The sequence below is a fragment of the Synchiropus splendidus genome, chromosome 1 (genome assembly GCF_027744825.2).
Source record: "Synchiropus splendidus isolate RoL2022-P1 chromosome 1, RoL_Sspl_1.0, whole genome shotgun sequence".
Lineage (NCBI taxonomy): Eukaryota > Metazoa > Chordata > Actinopteri > Syngnathiformes > Callionymidae > Synchiropus > Synchiropus splendidus.
The window spans coordinates 34,668,655-34,684,518 of NC_071334.1; the positions used below are offsets into that span (position 1 = coordinate 34,668,655).

At 41.9% G+C, this 15,864-nt stretch overlaps 1 protein-coding gene across 6 annotated transcripts in view; it reads right to left on the bottom strand.

Moving 5' to 3' along the window:
• The window catches only part of kank4 (KN motif and ankyrin repeat domains 4), a 67,213-nt gene that overhangs the window by 22,861 nt on the left and 28,488 nt on the right, over window positions 1-15,864 (bottom strand). For all 6 annotated transcript variants that reach the window (XM_053873236.1, XM_053873196.1, XM_053873219.1 and 3 more), the window contains one exon: window positions 9,379-9,434. The gene's annotated coding sequence lies outside the window, so the exon portion shown is untranslated. The remainder of the gene's footprint in view (window positions 1-9,378; window positions 9,435-15,864) is intronic.

Below are 15,864 nucleotides of genomic sequence, written 5' to 3' on the forward strand. Positions count from 1 at the left end.
TTTACCGCAGGCAAGACACATTTATCACATTCACCCTGCTACATTTGTGTCATCACAAGCATTCTTCCCATGAGGTACACAGGGAGATCCTCAGGAGAAACATCCAACATTTCAGCCAATGCAAGGTGGGACTGCCGATGAGGAAACCGCCACAGGACGAAGAGCACACAACAGCCAGATGAGACGCCCGAACCACCACGGTGAATCTGTGACACATGACTTCACGATTGTCTTGAGCTTGTGTCTGTCACCAGATTTGCTGGCTAGATTTCTAGGCACAAGATGCTCACCACCTCAACTTCATTCCACATTATATTAGGTGTAAAGAGCAATGATCTGTCAGGGATTAAACATGGGAAAAGATCCTTCCACGATTGCTGAGGGAGTGAAGAGGAAACAGCTACATTACAACTGTCACACTGCGGCTGTGACCTTGGTGTCTGCGTCCTCTTGTCTGATAACCATTTCACGTGAACTTCTTCTCGCTCCAAATCTCCAAAGCGACAGGAGTCCTTGCTCGCCGCAGAGTTCCTGTGCGAGGAGCAGCTGCCTGCTTTCATCAGCTATAAAGGAAGTAAGCTGCCATGTATTATTAATTGGCAGCAGCCCGTTCTAGCTGCAGCGATTTAGCCATTATGTGGCGACTTCCTCTCATGGGCGTTAATGAGGGAAACAATGACAACATCAGCAGATGTGGGAGCTGCCATAGAGGTGGGGAAAGGGAAGCCAAGGGAAATGAAAGCGGAGACGCTGGTAAGGGAATGAAACATTCCCACGTACTTTTTAATTAGCACTATAAACTGTCACGTCAAGTCTTTTCCGATCGTGCCCATTGTGAGATGGCAAGACCAACAACTTTCACCAGCTGCTGAGGAATGATAGTGAGAGTACAAGCAGAACACTTGAGTTGCGTTGGTGTGGGCATCGGTCATAGAATACTGTCAAGAGTTTCGATAAGCTTTGATTTGGTCCATCGAGACTCTCAAAATGCAATGTATTACAAAGGAAATTGATGAGCTATTTTAATGAATGAAGTAAGACAATAATTTAATCACAAGATAGAAAATATATAACAAAAGGCATCACCAAACCGGGAGTAGAAAACAGAAAACAAATCCAGAGCGTCACCAAAACCGGGAAGCGTCCACAACGGAATGAGTCCAAACGAAAAGTGTCACCAAACCGGGAGAAAGAATGCAAGAAGAGTCTGTAACAGGAGAGCAAACACACAATGAGCAGTAAAACACAAAATGCACTATCGAGGTGGTCAAAACGAACGCACTCAGTAGGGAGTCACAGAAATCAGAGAGAAAACCAAGAAGCCCCAGGGAGAACAAAGGGAGTCAAAATGGCACACGTTGCTGGAGTCCAGGTCCAGGTGTTCTTAAGATTGGGAGATTACCGTAGAGGTTGATTGGCTCCAGCTGTGTGCCACAGGAACAGGAAGGCAGGAAGGAGAAAACAAAACAGGACTCACGTGACCAAAATAAAAGCAGAATCATGACATTAACCTTTTTTTTATCATTGCAGGTGTGCAGTGTGATCAAAAACTAACCACTGAGAACAGTCAGACTCCGTGTGGCTTCTTGGTTTTCTCTCTGATTTCTGTGACTCCCTACTGAGTGCGTTCGTTTTGACCACCTCGATAGTGCATTTTGTGTTTTACTGCTCATTGTGTGTTTGCTCTCCTGTTACAGACTCTTCTTGCATTCTTTCTCCCGGTTTGGTGACACTTTTCGTTTGGACTCATTCCGTTGTGGACTCTTCCCAGTTTTGGTGACGCTCTGGATTTGTTTTCTGTTTTCTACTCCCGGTTCGGTGATGCCTTTTGTTATATATTTTGTATCTTGTGATTATTGTATTGACTCGCTCCTGCCTCCTGTGACTCTTTCAACACTGCACTTGGGTCCCGCCTTGCGTCTAGAACCTTAACAGTTAAGTCAGATAACTGTCACACTACTTAATAATGTAACATGTCTTGAGTTCAAAAACTAGAAACATTTGGGGTGAGTCCCAATTCCTTCCTTAATCCTCAACCACATCCTGCATAATTGCATTGCATAATGTTTATTTTTATTTTACAGTGCTTTGTCAGTAGCTATTGGTGCAGACGAGCCATGTCACTCATTTAAGTTAAAGTCACAAATTCTCATTTTCTCTGTCGTAATGCTCCATAACATGCTGGTGCAGCTAAAGGTATATTATGACCGGGCTAATGTTATCTCCCACAGTCTCACAGTTACTGTATCTAACAAAAGTGCATGACTGGTTGTGTTAGAATATAGGCGTGTGACGTGATCACTCTGCACTACAGCAGCAGCAACACTGACGCCCCAGCTCGCTGCCTGGTTGGCTGGTGAGCAGTAGAAATTATTTTCATTTTCATTTTACCCATGTCTCACACATTTCCTCTTTATTTGTTCATTTGTTTGTTGTACATGGTGTCAAAAATCAAGTGCAGCTGGCTCCCATTGTTTGAGGATTAAGGGACAAATTGGAATTCACCCCTTGTGATTCGGAGTTCGATAAATCAAACATGGTTTGTTATTCATCTTTTCGTTTGATTTTATCATACATTTGTTAAATACTGCAGAGACTTTGTGGTCACCCTGCTTCCACACACATAGTAGAGTCGAGTGATGAAAAGCATCACATTTTAATGAAGCAAACCTGTTGTTTTCACCAAAACTACACTTTAAAATATCACAGCAGCGTTATTCAGTTGTCTCACTGAGATGACTCACATTATCACATTAGCATCAGAACATCCACAGAAGTGGAGTTTCCAGCATCAACAGTCATGATTAAATTGGGACTCACCAATCTTTTGGACACCAAACCCTCCAATTCTTTTTGACACACCGATTATTGCTACACAATAGATAAATAGAAAGTACAAAAAAGCTTTCCACTGAAAAAAACAAAACTATAGTACCGATGCATCACAGTAGAAATGCCATCATCACGTACGTAAGTATGCAAAGAGACAAAGTATATGAAGTACATGAGGAGCAGACAGAGGACGGGACATTTGGTGGGCCAGCTCACAAGCAAGCCAAACACACACCCACACAGCTCCTGGTGATAACACATTGGACGTTAAGTAAAGCAGCACAATCTGCACCAGCAGAAAGACCCAGCATTCAGTGTTTATCGATCTGGGTTTGATGGGAGTTTTCTGAATATAACAGAACACACAGAGGCATCTCTCAAGACTGTTCCAATTACAGAGGAAACGGTTGTTTGCTTCAGCTCTCGGGAGTTGTGCTGCCCTCGGCTTTGTCTCAGCTTCTGCCACATTTAGAACCGACACAAAGAATCATCACACATTCATCTTCTGCTCCCCACGTTTCCCACACACGCCAGACAAACAGGTGTGATGAAGCTGAAATAGACGCCGGTGGAGGATTCTCACCTGCCACGCTGCTCCTGAACTCTACTTCTTTGTATGGAGGGATTCTTGAAAAATACTAGAGCAAGAAGGGCTTGGGGGAGAGGTTTCAGGTGGTGGGTGGGCTGAGATGCACACAGACGTTGTTGAAAGAGACTGTTCATTTAGAGACCACAGCGTCAATAGCTTTATTGGGTTGTGTACTAAAATGTATTGTCTTTTTTCAATTTGGTAATAACAACAGCCTGAAGAAAATATAATCAAATAAAAAGTAATATTTATATATCTTGTCTAAACACAAAATGAAAAATAGTGATTTTCCTTTTACATTTTTCTTTTTCAAACTCCTTAAAAACTATATGGCACAATATTTAAATGTATTGTGTGTTTTGATTTACGATTTAAGTAATCTAAAAAAAAAAATGAAATAAATATTATCGAGAGTGACAGTGAATTACAAAGGACAGTGTCAAAAAAAATGACATGACCAATTTCTGAAAACAAAAGAAATTAGGATCTTGAAGAAGACATGTATAAATTGATCCCGAAATAAAATTCATGACATAAACAAATAAATTGTTAGAAGTTGGAATCTATTTGGAGATTTTAAAAAAAGTAGAAAGAAAAAAGTAAGTGATGATAAGCGAGAAGCAGAGACACATGTTTCAAAATATATAACATAAATATGGAATTAATGCATCTTTGAAAAAAATACTGCCTTCTTTATTTCCACCATGTAAATTCGATCCACTTCTTCATCAAGTTAATATTTTCATGACAACTTCAGTCACAGTTTCAGCTATGACAAACCAACGTGTGACAGCTGTGTTCCTGAGATATTCGGGATACAATCTGTGAAGTGTCAGCATTTCTAGGTTCACGATCTCTGGCAAGCTATAAAGTGGAGTTACTACCACCAGAACTTTCAGCAGAACCGTACTTGTGGGCTTATTGGAACGCAACATCCTTTTCCTCAGTCATACTGCCATCAATCGGTTTGTATTCCTAAATTATTTATGAGTAAAAAATTGCATTTTTGGTGTGGAAGAAAAAAGCCTGCAGCTAAAAACCAGCACAGAGGGTGAATTGGCTCAACTGAGAATACAAACTAGCCCAAAAAGGAGCTTCATACTAATGAACCAGAACTGCGTGTGTGTGTGTGTGTGTGAGAAACATTGCTAGAAGACCAGTGTTCTCATCATGAAATTGGGATTTCCACAAAAGCAAATAACTGCGAGGGAAACTTCATGCAGCCTTTTTTGTTTGTGAGTCAGTGTCTGTGTTCATTCATGCTTCTCTATTATTGTGCGTACGCACGCGTGTGTGTGTGTGTGTGTGTTTAACCTGCGGTCACACGACTTGCTCTGCAGTGAACTCCCGCTATGCGCCATTCTAATTATCAGTGGAGAACTTGTGGTTCTGAGCTCGGGGAAACTAATTTGAAAGGACTTGAACCGAATCCAAACAAACACAAGATTGGTTTGATTTTAGCTCCACACATTTTGTAAGCTCTGAGGACCTCATTTGAATGTTTGAAGCTGTGGTTCATACTTGTAATTGTCTGTCGTCTTATTAAAGTTACTTCTGTAACTATGACTAGATGCTAAAGTCTGTTTAACCCGCGGCATCACATCTGCACAAGGCATGAATTTGCCATGCCGCGACACTAAGACACAAAGACGAGAGGATTGTTCAGGAAATCAGAAAGTAAATCTTGATGATTTTTAGACATTGAATCACTTTCTTCCGACTCGTGTCAACGTGACAGTGGAGCTGGCTGCAAATGCACCAAGCTGTCAGATGAAGGACGGTTACACCTGATACTTGATGCTGGTAATAAGTGGTGTAGCCTCCTTGACATGCAGCTATACGCCGTGATAGTGTTCTTTTTGTCAGACAAGACAAGACGAAATCTGTTCGTCCATAATGCTTTTGCCTGTGACGAAGACATGACCAGCACCGTAGTCATAATAACACTGGCGAAAACATCGTCCCCATAGTCATAATAACACTGACGATAACTGTGTGAATGTGCGTTATAGTTGACAAATAAAAGAAGACGAAAATGTTTGGCAAGAAATAAACAAAAAGGTCCTCCTTGTTTTCGTGCACCACACAACAAGAAACGGAAGTCGGCAGAAGTATCTTCCGATTACGTGTCCGCCCCAGTGGCTTCAAGCAAAACTGCATGCAAGAGCATTACCACACGCTAGACGGTAGGTCTGCCATTTCAGGGTTTCGGCGACATGCATACAATCATGGCGCACCAGCACAGCTAAACTGAGAGCAGCATAACAATGTCTTTTCAAAGATTTTCATGCGATCAAGTGTATTAAAACCAAGTATAAACGAGTGGAAAACACATTATGGAAACGGACATGATGACAGTGGTTTTTGGTGTGTTTTTAATGGAAAAATCCTGATAGAAACAGCATGATAACTGATGTTTATTGCTCACGGAACTAAAGTCACCTGACAAATGAAGAGATGGACCCAGTGAAGACGGCGGCAGTCTGAAGTGAGATTTACGTCTCCTAATTAAAACTAGCTTTTTTATTGTCACCAAGTCAAATTTGGCTCCGCTTCTTGATTGGCTGCTTTCCATTTCTTATTTATTTAGTTTTTGGTTGCATCATTTGTAAATGCTTATTGAGTCTAAAATCAAAACACTAAGTGCAATGTTGCATTGAGGATTCTTTCATTCATTCAGTTTATTCAAGACGCTCATTATTCCGGAGTTTTAGTCAATGTTTTAGCCATGGAACATAAGTCAACTGGAATATATAAACAATAAGCATCACTGGAATGAAAAGAATGACTAAAATGTTTTGACTAATACACATGACTAACATGGCAAAAGACATGCCAATGACGAAACGTGACTAAGATGAAGAATTAACTTCGGCAGAAGACTAAAACTACATTGAAAAATGGGCGAAAGAAATAACATTTTAGTCTTAAAAATGAGCAAGGACGTTGATGTTATATCAATTCTGAACAAGTCTAGAAAGTGGAGAGCAGCAAGACTGGTCAATGATAAAAAATAAAAAAAAACATGTACACACACACATACACACACAAGCAGTAGCCAAATAAGTGCCAGGTATACAAAGGCAAAACCTGGAGCCAGTTATGTGAATAAAACAGATATAATGAAACCACATCTAACTAAAGCCTTTTTATCAAGAAGATGCTGTCAAGAACCAAACACGCACATGCGTCGGCTTGGACATTGGTCTCTTCAACTGCATTAACAATATAGCACAGACTGTCTAGAAGACAACTTGAAGTAACTTCCAGAAACAGAAACCGCCTCTGATGTGACAACCGTTTTGTGCATTGAGGTATGATGCTCCTAGAAACTGTGTTTGCCGTGGGTCTACTTGCATGGTTTTGCCTCTGAGAAAAGTAAAGCTCGTGGCTCAACCAGGTAGACCCGCTTATTTTTCAAAACCCTGCCATTTTCCTGGGCCAGACTGCTAGGAGAGTGCCTGCGTATAATGCAAACCCAAATACATTTGAAGTAGGTTTACACATTGTTTTTAATGGGTTAAACCTCTGAGAAAAAGAGGTTTTACTTGATCACAGATGAAAAGAAGGTGGCTTGGTACCCAGTACCTAATTGAACTAAAGCACCTCCTGCAGTGAAAAGTCGTCAGCCTACATAACCAAGCAGCAGCGCTAACCTTCCTCCAATGAGTAAAAACTCATTTAGCTGATTCAGCTCTTTAGTGTAAATGAGATAAATGATTTACTGCCCTAAAACTGGATGACTGCCCCCACTAATGGCTTCTATCTCGTATCTCACCAGGGCATGATCTCACCGACCACCAGTGCCAAGTCAGTGAAACGAGTTGGATCACAATCCAAGAGTAAACATCCACCCTGGAGCGACTGGGCCGCAGCATCTGTAGCACCACAGAGTCTCAGCTCTGGCCGCGCCTGGTGAGACCAGCAATAAGACACACATGAAATATTCACGTCCATATAGGGCATCACCTCAAAAGCCACTTCCGAGTGAAAATAACCTGATTCTGTGTGAACTTGAGAGGTCGAGGAAGGGTTTGATTCGATCTAGCAACATTTGAGGCTGAAAACGACAGCGCCAGATGGACAGATGGTTTCAGGAGAAGGATCAGGACACAGCTCGAAGGTTTACTCTAGGCTGACAAAGATTACAGCCAAATTAAATCAAAGCAGACCAAAAGGTTTAAATGCTCTGATTCGAGATGCTATTTAAAAAAACAGCTCGATTTTACATCGAAGAAAGCAAGCTGACCACACACAAATCCTCTTGTTTGTTAGCCGACTCCTTTGCCTCCAAGTCTTCGCCACACTGCATCAAATTCACACATTTCCTTTTATCCAAAGCAATGGACTGAAAGAGGGCGTGATTTGGCCCCCGGGTTAAGCTTCCCCTGTTGCCGATCACATGAAATATCTCCTGTCAGAAGGGATCAGGTCCAAACTCGAGCCTGAAGAACTCCATGAAATCAAGATGCAGCTTTTGTCTTTTTTCTGTTTGAAGAAGCTGACACATCACATCACATCTTTCATCCAGCATGTAGCATATATATATATTTTTGAAATACTCTCGGGGTTCAGCAGGAGCCAGGTCTGATGAGTTAAATGCAATGGAAAGCACCTAAGAACAATAAGAACGAGATGAAGTTGCCTGTGCACAATTTGGGTACAATATTACATTTGTTCAACTTCACAAAAGAATCATAGTTCAATCAAAAAACACAAATTGACATCACATTTCAATCTCCATGTCCTGCACCACTAAATCAAGAATGAAGTCACTGCAAATTGATTTCAAAGAATCTCTATATCATATATGGCAATTTCATTCAGTTTCATTTCATTCGAGTTGGCGGTAAATGAGGATAATCCCAGCAAATTGGGGCTGAAGAAGGGGACACACAGTTTACAGACCACCAGTCAAGCATCCACATCTACGGACAGCATGTTTTCTTACTGCCCTATGAGCACATCTCCCAAAGACCAGTGAATACTCACAGATTAAAGCACAGAGAACAGCCTTGCTCTGACACTGCAGGACTAGCAACCACACCTCTGCATCACCCTGTTGCCACATTCTGAGAAAATATGCAACTAACCGTCTAGCAGCAGAAGGAACGATGAACAAAACTAATGCTAGCGTACTTCTTTGGGGGACAATAAACACATTGGATGTTTGTGAATTTGAATGATACATTCAAATGCTGTGAGAGCGCTGCTTTTGGACTCGATAGTTGGTCAGCTCTACAGCATCACGGTACATGTTATGGTGGTAATATTTGCTATCTTTTACCTTTGATAGTTCAGTACCTTAGCATCTACCTTCGCACCATTCTGGGATTCTGATGTGACATCATACATGCAACGTTTGATTTATAGTGCAAGTAATTATGTGATTTCCAAAAGTAAATAAATCATAAATTACACAACAAATGTGGAAACAAACATCACATGTGGTACAGCATATGTGTCACCCAGAGCATGAGGCAACGTGGAAATAGCTTTGACCTCCCCATAGACTCTTTTTTTTTTATCTTAGGTCCCATGGACTGGAAGGGACTTAGGCTCCCTGTGGTGTATTTTTGTTTTGATTATTCAATTATTTCAATATTTTTGCCATGTCGCACTATCATTTTCATAAATTAGTCCATAAATGAGTATAAATTAGTAACAACACCAGTCAATGCTATTGGATCGGTATAGATAGATCCCCACGACTGTAGTACAGGTACAATATCTGCGATCTTAAGGGTTTACAATATTTACCTGTGTTGATAAAATGTTTGATGCACTTTAAGTAAGTATTGAAGTTAGTTTTGAACCAACTGGAATTAAGCTGCTAAAATGGCTTGGCAGACCAGATTCGGCCCCCAAGCACTGATTTGACCAAGGATCTACAGTATATACTGAAGTGCTCAGATCATAACGGAAGACAGAAATGCAGACGAACATGCATCACTCACCACTACGCCGCCATGCTGCTCCGTCTTCTTGTCCCTGTTGCACATAAGCAGTCTCCCTGTGAAAACAACATTGAAATGGTAAGCGTTACGAAACGGTCCGACACCATGGGATGTCTTCGTGCGAGTACTGTATGTTCTGTGCACTTCACAGCTCCTGAACAGTAGGACGCTTGCAGGCACGAGCAGAATGTTTTCATATTCCCCGACAGTAACAAATAAACCCGGCAAGCATTCCGCGGGACAGGAATTTGTAATATGTACTATTTAATCAAAACTAATGGATCGAGGATGGTGCCAGGCGCTGCAAGTCATCACTCAGCCTGACTCGCGCACAGCCTCTCAATAGTTCCTCAGTTCACCCGAAACCCTGTTAGCTAGGATAGCTTTACAGCGACGGGCCATTTATCTCAGTCTGGAGAAGAGCAATTAATCCCAGTTATCATGAAGCCTGCTCCCACTCATCATTTCACTTGTCCCCAGACTTCATATGGAGGGCCCGATAATGCTGAAATACACCCCGGTTCTTGCATCATGATTCTTCGTTGTCATCCAGAAAATGTAGAACCACAAAAGAGCCAGACGTGAAGGTCAAACCCACAAGTTCATTTATGTATTCAGATGAGTCATAAAATGTTATAAAAAACAGGTCACAAGGTACGAAAGAACATTTGAACTGGTTTGGCTGGTCTGCATCCGTAGACGAAATTCAAGTGTGAGCTTTGTAATTTGATTTGTATCAAGTTACACAAGGCAAAAAGTGGAATGACAAAATAACAAAGCACCGGATAAGGTAATGTACAAGAACACCTCAAGTGCAACACAACTTTAGACAAGTTGAACACATTGTAGAACACATGCCAGTCCTGTAAGTGTCACTGCAATGTCTCACAAACAACAAAGAAGAAGGCACACTGCATGACAAGTCTGTGCTTTGTTGAATGCTCATAGATCCACGGTGCAGTGTTACTATTCCACGATTAGGACCACAATACTACTATTAAGATCAAGAGATGTTGGTATTTTAGAAAGGGAAAGCTGTCTATTGGGACAGAAGCCCTCACAGAGCCAGATTCAGAGAAACCAGTCATGTTTAAGACATCCCAAGCTTGTAAGCTAAAAGGTTTTATTGGATTTCTTTAGTCATTATTTTTTTAATACAGCAAAAGGGGACAGTGTCGTCATTAAAAGTTCAAGTTGATCATTTAAAGCTGCGCAATACTTAGCTGCACACATTCACTAACAAGTGTGGTGATATTTTCCTCAGGAAACCAACCTTAATTTTGACATTTCTCTGGTAAACAGCCTGTGTTTGTGAGTGCGTGGCAGACTTCCTGAGGAAGTCCAGCTCCTGATAAGACCACGCGGGGAAAAGACTGTTTATACGTTGAAACAGACGCCCTCAGATCTGACCGCAGTGAACACCTCGCCGCGTTGGAGCTCTGAACTGAGGAAACACTCTGCACGTGTGTCTGAGAAAGATCAAGAAGATTCCTCATATCTCAAGAAAGATAATGTACATGACAGACTCAAACTGTCTCAGACCACATTTTATCTGAGGCATTGCGCAGGCTGCAAAGGGATCTACAGTCCGTTAGCTTTTTGATGCAGCCAGGCCAGTGTTCACCCAACATCAACATCTCATATTGTGATAACTGAGCCTTGTATAATTGATTCTGAGGCAATCCTTTCTGTGTTTCTACTTCCACATATCCACAGAGGGATTGAACGTCAGACACCACAAGAGATCATGCACTACACTGACGTACTGTGCCAGCAGTCATTTATACAGGAAGCAATTCAGCCTTATTATGAAAAGAGAAGTGAAAATACAGACACGGTTGTGAGAAAAAGTTGCCACCTGTTCACACTTAAAACATTTTATATGACGACTGCTATAGCATAACAGTTTTCATCTTAGTTTGCACACGCACACAGCATCTAGTCTGGCAATATTTGCACACTTGGCACTGGCTGTCTCCATACTTCTATTAGATAGAAAAGTTCCCTGCTCCTTCACTTCCCTTGGGCTTCATTTACATGGAGACAGCTACAACAGAATCAGCCTTCATTTTGAGTCAGATATTGTCAGCAGGCAAATCCAGGAAATTTTGAAAACGGGGATCAGCATAGGACTGGTACAGCAGCATCATCTTCCACACTGAAACTGTTCTGGTTCTGGAACCGGTACCAACTTCTATTGAAACCAGCCCATTTTAAGTGTGGTTTAAGCAGAGCCAAAGTGGGAGGGATCTAAAAAGTGTCACTAAAGTAGACGTAAACACACCACTACGCCAATATTCTGCAGTGAGCCAGTTATTATCAAAGTAAATACCGAGGCAATTCACTGTGTTTTCATAATCATAAGAATTCTAATATCAACCTTTCTCTCCATGTCGACAGATTACATCGCATACGTCCTCTAAGTAACGCGTGAGTGTATTGCCGATGTTTTGCAGCTGTTCTGTAGTTGTTTCAAATCAGAACCGAGCAAAGGATGGAGGATTGAATTTCCACGACTTCATCAACTTCATTTTCCTTTTGCAAACAGAGAATACAACACTTTTACCGATGACATCACGGTTTGCGAACCCAAACAAACTTTTTTGGTTTAACCAGTGAACCAACATTTCAGGCTCCGAGTCGTGCCACTGTGAAAGGCCTCTGTGTTTGGTGTTTGTGAGAGAACTTAATGATGTGTGTCGCAAGGCTTAAAATAGGCTTTTGTAGGAGTGAATGTAGAGTGTCTGATGCAGGTGCGCTGTTCCTCTATGTGTGTGGCCGCTGCATGTGGGAGGGGTTGCCGAGTGAGTGACGTCTCTCCAGAAGTGAAGAGGTGCCCGGTGCGTGTCCAGCTCTGAATGTGCGCTTCTGTGCAGTTTGGCTGTGACAAAGTCATAAACCAAGTCACGCTGTGTCCCAGACTCGCCTCATCCCTGTCCCAGCTCCAGCCCACAACAGGACATCAAACCCTGGAGTGAGCGCTCCAGCCTCGGAGGTGTCGAGGAGCACCTCCCCTGTGACACTCTACCACGGTCCAGTGAGGAGACAGGAAAGGTTTTACACCTCAATATGAAGAAAAAACAGTCAGTAAATGTAGCTAACGGGACACGTCTGCATACAGAGGCAGCGTTATACACAATAGCAAAGCGTGTCGTGGGTCACCTGATCGGTCCGCGCATGTTATGGTTTTTCCCACTTTTTCCGGGGCGTTCGCGTTCTGGATTTTCGTCCGAAGCAAAAAAATCTCAAAATTTTTGTTCAAATTCCGATTTGTTCGAAGTCATAGAGCACATTTCACATTTGTGAGTCAGAACTGCTGTGCTATTTTCTGGTTAGGAAACAAATAACAAAATCACAGCTCAATCAGCTGCTCTGTTGGATAAATCAAGCCAACCAGGATGCTGAACCCAAGTCCTGAGCCAAGTCGAGAGCCGACCCTTCTCACCCTGGACATAGACTGTTTGTTCCTCTTCCCTCTGGCAGGAGGCTACGGTCCATCCAGACCAGAACCTCCCGTCACAGGAACAGCTTCTTTCCCTCGGCCGTCAGACTGTTAAATTCATGAACAGCCTTGTTGTAATGTTATTTTATTGATTTTATTTTATTTGTTTTTTGTTGCACTTTATTCCAAAGCACTTTCCTAGTCAGTGGGCTCCCCACTGACCATGGCAATAAATTTGATTCTGATTCTGATTCTGATTCTGAGAAACTACAGAATGTAAAGATGAAATCGCTACAACTAAAGCTGTGGCTTTTCCACTCAAGCTCTCTTCTAAAGCATTTTAAAATGCTACAAATCACAACACCCCCTGGTCATGATCATTCCTGGAGAAGGTCACTAGGTTCCCTGGGAGGTTGATGCAGTTTCATGAAGTTTGAACTTAAACACTTGTTTTCAGTGAATTCATCATAATGTAGCCTTTTTTCATCTGACTTGCTGCCAATCTAACTATTAATTCGGCTTAGTTTAACTGCTAAACTGAAGTGTGAGAAGAAGACATGGTTGTTTTATATTTATATATATATATATATATATATATATATATATATATATATATATATATATATATTTATTTATTTATTTATTTTTTTTTTTTTGAGAAATCTAGAAGGCCTCCTAAAGTATATCAAATTATCTCAGCTAAAAATGGGACAGTGGCTTTGGTCTGCTGTTTGCCACGGGCCGTCTCTTTCTCTAAGTTTGAACTCTCTGGGGCGAGAGATTTGAATCATGTGCATCATAAGTGCGTATTTTGAACCTGCTATTCACTCCAAGTCAAGAACGAAAGTCATCCAGAGTGTGAGCGCTGTACTGAGGAGGTAAAAGAAATAGTGGGAAAGTGCCACCTCACCAGAGATTAACGCTCTTTCTCCAGTATTTCATGTTGGAGTAACAGTAGAGACTAATGTCTTCTTCTCCCCAGAGTGGAGTAAAATGATGAAAAGAGAATTATATAACAATTAATGACTTTGTTCGTGATCTTTAAAAGTCATGCCATCATTTCTAATCCAGCTGTTTGCAACAACTTCCAGATGGTGCAAATCAGAGTTGTTGTTGCGCAAATAATCTCAGGAGATTTAAGGAGGCTGAGTTGATATTCATGGTCATGTATGTTTGTCCATCTGGCACAAAATTCCACTCACTTAGAAAAAAAAAATCTGAGTTTGCAAGCATGAATGATGGGCATTTTATGGCTGAGATACGACTGCTGTACAGCAATTTACTACCTTGCCAAGGAGGATAGTGTTGGTTTGTCAGTGTGCAAAGTAGCATAAAAAGTTGTGGATGGATTTGGATGAAATTGTCCATGACCGCTGCATACCGTGTCCAATATAAGTGCATCAGAACATCGCCCTGCTCGCCGTTAGCACAGTGTTCCTATCAACCGGAGGAGGTCACGCAACCTCCTCTAAGTTAGATCGAGAGCATTGGTGAGGTTCTCAGATAGGGTGGATGAAGGCACAGGTGGGGATGATGAACCGTGACCTCAGATTAATTTAGGTGAGCAAACAATCCTCACTGCTCTTGGTCCCACCAGCTGATTCAAGAGTTTACTTCGTACACAAAGCCGAAATGTCTCTATCAGCCTGAGGGGAGTTCCTCTGTGAGCGCACTGTTTTCATTGGCACGAGAGAGAAAAGCACCGCCACATGATAGCCATCACATAAATCATTGTCATTCATACAAAACCCTGAGATCAAATGGGACCCCATGTTTGGAGGGGCTCTGGGGACCTGGATAATTGATGACAATAATAGAAATATGTGCTCTGGGTACATCCAGTGAATTATGTGCTATGCAAAGACAGGAATGTTTAACCGCACTCCTACGCTTTGACATTTCGGTGAAGGTTGCAAAGTATCTATAATGAGTTACTTCAGGACAAATCAATGTGTCGTGAACACAAAGTTTTTCAGCATCCTTCTTCCCAAGTCCACCTCATCGCAGGCCAAATCTGTCCAGAGAGTTCTCTGCAACTGATGAACAGAGAGCACTGACACACACATTTTCCAAAGTAATCCAGAAGATGAAGTGGAAGCATGCGAGCTCAGCTTAATGGTGTTTTTGAGAGAAGGACCCCCCACCACCACCACCACCCCCCTGCAGCTACCACCGACAACATTCAGACCTTTTCATTTCTCCACTCTCCAGCCCTCTCTACCTGCACTCCTCCTCCTCTAACTCCATTATCAGACCCTGGACAGCAAACAGCCCTGCAGCAAGGCAGCCTGCTCGCACAGCTGACCAAGATGACAAGAACTCCAAATCAAAGCAGGCTACTGCAGCTTTTCAATGCCGCAGCTGACAAAAGGAAGAAGACAATATTTGAGAGTTTTAATCCAAATGTAATCATCCCATTTAAATAAAAACATTTTACAAAGAGGCAATCATGGATGCTCTGAAAAGACGCACCAATTGTACTTTGAACTGGCAGTAACAACTCTTGGCAAAAACAGTCACAACTAATCTGGACAGGCTTTTTCAATAAATCCTGTTTAAGGTAGTGAAATTGCTTTTCGGTCCAGACCAAAAGAGCTTTTTAAACTGGGACATAATTGCAGAACATTTGTTGAAGCACACAGTGAACTCCCACAAAATGGCAGTATTTCAGTAACATAGTTGCTGTTTGGAGCTGAAGCCTCGGGACCCCTGAAACAACAGACAACAAATCTGAACTGCTTTTTATTCACACTCTTCCTTGGACCCCAAGCAGAGATGAATTAGTAGGTCAATAGGTCGGCACCTATATTAGCATTAGAATTACATTGCAACAACAGGCTGTTTTTTAAGACAATTCTATCATACTAATCATTAAATATTATAACCAAGAACAAAACTTTCCTCAGAACCACAGCACCAACTGTGACTCAGCAGAGCCACCGACCCTTTTTGTGCCAAGGAGAGTTGATATTTAGTAGCTGGAGAGGCCTTCGAAGTTCCAGCATGTGCAGTCACTCGCACAATCTCAGCAAGTGCTCGATGTG